We start from the raw sequence: 6000 nt of genomic DNA on the forward strand, positions 1-6000 counted from the left end.
GGGTTACTCTTATCTTATTCAAACCAGATTTATCCCTATCCTAGGGACACCAAAACCGTCCCTATACAAACTCTAGGGTTTATCCTTAATATTCAACCTCTTTTAACTAATTAAATCATTTTAATCAATTACCAAAATAATTTATAATAAATTTATTAATTCATTAATAAATTAACAGATTGTTAAACTCTACTTCCTTATGTTATTTAGGTTATCTGCCCAACCCAAAAAGGACCTCGTTATTATTAGAAATATTACCAAAAAAGTTAATGACCTTGGACACCATTTCCAACATTAATATCTTTTTCTATGTAGTTATCGCCTTCTCATCATTCATCTAGAGTACTAGGAAAGTTTGCACAATTTCGAAAAAATTTAGGCATACTAACGCATGTTAATAAGAAACATAAGCATATAATAATTTCTCTTATGTGTTCATGCAATCTATAAGGATCCTACAGTTTATTATATTATTACAAATACAATATGAATAAGAAAAACATACCTCTTTTGTAGCTAGTAATCTACTTGCTTCAGATCTTATTCTTGCCACCTTTGCTTTGATGCCAAGGACTTGAATTAGAATTCGTCTAATGGAATCACACCTAAGATTACCACTTGAATAAGGTGACAAACCATAGGAGAGGGGAGGAAAAATGCAAAACCTCAAAGACTAAAAGGTTTAGGTTTTCGTACACCTTAGGGAGATACTGTTAAGAGAGGAAATTATGCTTAAGAGATTATGGTGAAGAATATTAAGTTAATCACATGGATCTTTATTTAGATAAATAATAATAAGATTATAGAATTATAAAGGAAACATAGCAGCAAAATACAACAATAAATGTAAGCAAGTTTAAAGATACTTGCTGAATCGTAACATGGTTTGCATTCAAACTCACGATAGTAAATAATGAACAACAAAGTATAAGATAATGTAGATAAGGAGACTAGTATTTCAATATAGAGAGAATTACAAGGAAAATGAGATCAAACACACTTAGATCGAACAACATGATCTTCGATTTATAGGAGGAAAATGTACATGTCTAGAACTGTAAAAAATTAAAAAAAAAATAAGATAAGAATACACGGCCATGCTTGCCATGCCTAATATGACATATACCACGAAACACTCAATGTCTGCAAATGTTAATCATTTCTTTGAATCATCGATATCACAAAAGAGAAACTACCATCAACTCTTCCCTACGTCTACTTCATCTCTAGTACATACTTCTTCGACATGACAAAACAAACAACTATTCTCTTCATTATCCAACAAGGTCTTCCTAGCTGCTGAGGGTCACTTTCATGTACCAACAATTCCCCCCTTAGTGACCTCACAACTAACTTCTTCACTTGTCAAGTTTGAGAAACTTGATAAGGAGCCACCATAACTTCCATACAAAGAACACCCATTTGATTCTTCTTTTGATTTCAAGCTTCACTTCATCGGTAGAGAAGTTTGATTTTTATGTAAGCTTGAGGATGACTCCTAACAGTTTCTTGTTGCACCGATAAAATACTCTTGTGGGGAGGAAGTTCTTTTCGGCATCCTTGGAGTTCCTAAAGATTATGCTGAGATCAGGGGAGTTGGTGGCAAGGTTCTAAATCACGCGAGGCGTGGCGTGCCGGCAAGGCCATGCCTCAAGCTTAACAAGCCATGGCGAGCCATGTTATTATTCAAGGCATGATGTAAGGCGGCGATTTTTTATTAATTTATAATTATATTACCACGTAAATAAAAATTTATATTAAATATAACTAACAACATAAAGTGTTATATCAATAACTAACAACAAAAAGTTAACAAAAAACACAATACTTGTATTGTCAATTAGAATAGACATAACAAATAGCAAAAAATGTGTCTCAAACAAAAAAACACATGCCATAACACACAATAACAAGCCATGGTATACCATATAACGCCTTTCCATGCGCCACACCTAACAACAACGTTATAAGGCTTTTTGTAACGGCGAAGCCATGCATCACGCCATGGCACACCATGGCGCGCCTTTTAGAACACTGGTTTGTGGCCCGATAGTTCATTTCCTGAATGCATTCAGTGATCATTGTTGGATACTCGAATGTAGGGAGATCAAATTTGTTTGGAAGAATTGAATGAACTTGATCGTCAATAATTGCGTAGTGTCGCACCCTCCGCGAGGCGGTACATGCTGGGCTGTATAATAAGTTCATAGATCACAGATAAACTGAATATGTAGCACAAGTACAACAATAAACAAAGCAACATTTGTATTCCATCATTAAGTTTGAATACATGGTTCTTACAAATAGTAATAGAACAGTAGTTGCCTTAAACATGTAAGAAGATAAAAAAAAACTAGATAGCTAGCTTGTCTATAATCCATGACCAATCTTCTGTTTGAACGCTTATCTAATGATCTCCTGAGAATACATGTATGTTTGAGGGTCAACATAAAGGTTGGTTAGTGTCACAAGTTTTCTGAAATAATGATACTTTTAATATGATCTAAAAAGTATTGGGGATGGTGTTTTCCGGTGGTGGCAGTGGGTGTTTGAAGGTGGCAGAAGGGTGGTCAGGGGTGGCTGCCCTCATTTTTCTTTCTTCCTTTTTAGCTGAAATTGATGGTGGAAGGGGACTAAGGGGTGTTGATGATCAGGACGGGTTATAAAGAGGTGTTTGGGTGGTGGTGTTGGGTGTTTTTGGTGTAAACAGAGAGTGAGAGGTAGAGGGAGTCTAGAGAGAGGGAGATTGGAATTGAGATAGCGGAAGAAGGTGGCTGATGTTGTGAGTGTCTTATGAGGTTCCTCATGCCTCTATTTGTAGTAAACCTATACACACATACCTAGTGAACCCATACCGTTACCCATCACTTGTATTCTTTGGGAAAGCTTATACTCAAATAGAAGAGAGGGAGGAGAAGAAAGCCTACATGGGTTTGATACAAGGAGGGAAAGAAATCAGATTTTAGTTTCTTGAGTCACATGTGGGTCCCACATGAGGTTATACCCCATTAAATGCCGAAAAACACTCCAAACCAGGTGCATCGGAATGCGAAAGTCGATATTTTTTTGAAAATATCTTTAGATAGATTTTAATTCAAGAATTATGGAACATCAAACGGATTTACCTTTTCAGTTACAAAACTCCAGGTAATTGTGTTTGAAGTTTCGCGTCTAAACGGCTCGTGGTTTCCGGTTTCGCGACTTTTGTAAATATTTTTGTTAAAAATATTTCGAGTGTGAAATTAAATAATATACTATAGTCTGATACCAAAAACGTTCTCAGAAATCCCGTCGTCAATGCATAATTACCTCAATGGATCAATTTGGTTTTCCACGATTAATGAAAAAACTAGGGGTGTTCAAAAGTATCCACATCGGGAAAATCCGATCCGAAAGTCTGAAAACCCGATCCTATATTATTATCCGAAATTTTGGATACCTGAATTTTCGGATATCCGAAATTCGGATATCCGGTTTTTCGGATTCGGATACGGATACCAATTTTGTAATATTTCGGATATCAAAAATCCAAAAAATATGATTTAATTTTGTGGTTATTCTTTATTTCAAAACATTTATATCTTATAGTATCTTTATTAATAACTAAAAATATTCGTAATATCATTAGTTAAACTACTTTATTAATACATCTGCCTTTGTATTGAAATAGCATGCTGGTCACGAGAATTAAAGAATAGAAGCATTCATGCATTTGTTTTATTTTAATTTGGCATAAGATTAACAAATTAGTACGATCATTTAATATTACATATAAAATGACTTTAAGTTGATGATTATGTATGTGATTGAAGACTCAATGCAACAACTTTTTTTACATGTACAAAATAAAAATGATTTGGTTTTTGTCAATAAAAAACAAACTGTTTATAAATTTATGTGGTGTGGATGCTTAAATGCAACATATTAACATTGATATTAAATGAATTGACATTTAGTAATTACAAAATTTTAGACTTTTCGGATATCCGTTTTGGTATCTGAATCCGTATCCGAAAATTCGGATATCCAGAATTTCGGATATGGATTCGGATATTAGAAATTCACTATCCGAAATTTCGGATATCCGAATTTTCAGATATCCGGTTTTGAACACCCCTAGAAAAACAGTGTTTTACAGTCTATTTTATTAAGACTGTCGTGTCTTTTGCATACCAATTGCGTTTTGGACGTTCTTTATATTTTCGGAACCAGAGGAACAAGTACTATTATATTTTAATGTTTGTTTTCCTTGAAACTGCTTAATGCAAAATTTCAATTTTTCAGACGCATTAATTAGAGTTGCAGTTTGAGCGATTCGATTAGGTTGACAGTTTACATATTTGGAAGCAAGGTATCATCTAACATCTTATAATAGTTTAAATGAACTTATTTATTTGACTTAATATGCACTACAACTAAATAGGTCAGATTATCACGATATTCGCGGTGAATTTGTCATCTATAAGATTAACCCTAAATTTTGGGATGTCACACATAGTCACATACTAAATACCTAAGAAAGTTGTAGGGTCTGTCATACGTTGGTTTCTGATGGGTATTGGCCATATGAACATTCCTATGTGCAAATGCAACCCTAATGCTTGGATCTAGGTTTCTCTAACTGCACATACATTGAATCCAAGACTTCTAATGGCTAATATACAATAACAATAATATGAAATTAGAGATTAGAAGTTTACCTTGAATCACTTGCTTGATCTTGTTGTCCTTGAGGCTTTAGAGTCATAATTGTCACTCCTCTAATGGCTTACAAACACCAACTAGCAAGGAGGATGATTTGAGAGAGAGGAGGGAAGAGAAATTCGGACAGGGTTTCTTCTCTAAGCACAAATCACGAAATCCCTTAGCCCTTGGGGTCTTTTTATACTTGTAAGGCTCCTAGGGTTTCACCCTTAAACCCTAATTGGATAACTTAAGCCCTAAGCAATCCAAATCCTTTCCATGATAAGCCTTGGACGATTTTATGGCTATCCTTAGCCCTAGAAATCGTCCACCCCTATCCATAAAGGATATATAGCCCAAAGTGCAACTATCAAACAATTGACAGTTTATACCCCTTTATTTAATTAATCTCTTTAAGTCACCAAATTAATTCCTAATTAATTTATGACTTATATTAATCAAATAATAATATTATTATTTCTTATATTATTCTTATAATATATTAATAATATTCCTTCTCTCATTATAAATCATCCTGTCAAGTTGCTATGGTGAAGGCAACCCAAAAGGACCATGCTCAACCGGGTCAAATACTTGCCTAATATAGTTGTAGCCTTAGACACTATTCCAACAGTTTCATCTTGTAACGCTACTCAATGCTGAAGATGAAAACATTGGCAATCGAAAAGATTTTTGCGGGATTCATCAACACGAGGTCTGTTTGGGTTTTGAAAAACTCTTTTCCAAATCGCATGAACGAATACTGGAAGAAAGTTGCATTTTTGAAAGACCGGGGGTTTATAAGTTTTGATGGCTTTGGGTGCTTCATTTGACCATATGTCTTGAAATTTCTTTCCATGTTTGTTGTAGAACTAATTGAATCTCTCAAATTGCAATGGTAGTTTGTGGTAGTCTACAATTTGTTGATTGAACTCATCGAAAGCTTGATAAAAGCAAGCATTGTGGATAAAGGAATATCCATGTACATATCGGTGTGAGGTGTAATGTAGGTCAAATGAGGGACATAGAATTCATCGACTAGTCTTCTGAACGGATTCACTCATGATTGAATAAGACTTTCATCGATTGTAGTGTCAAAACCTTAAGCCTTCCAGATGGCTTCAACAAATTTTGGAGCTCTCCTGTTAGCTTTTCTCTGTCTTGTGACTGGAGTGTCATTTGAATTGTAATCATACATTTAGTCTTCTGGAGTTGTCTCTTTTGGAGTGAGGTTCTTTTGGGAGATTGCGATGGAGTTGGAGTAATTTGTTTAGGAAGAGGAGATGGATTTCTGCAAGGAGGTGTGGGATCTCTTCG

Source organism: Lactuca serriola, chromosome 1 (genome assembly GCF_051521515.1).
Source record: "Lactuca serriola cultivar US96UC23 chromosome 1, Lser_US96UC23_V15, whole genome shotgun sequence".
NCBI lineage: Eukaryota > Viridiplantae > Streptophyta > Magnoliopsida > Asterales > Asteraceae > Lactuca > Lactuca serriola.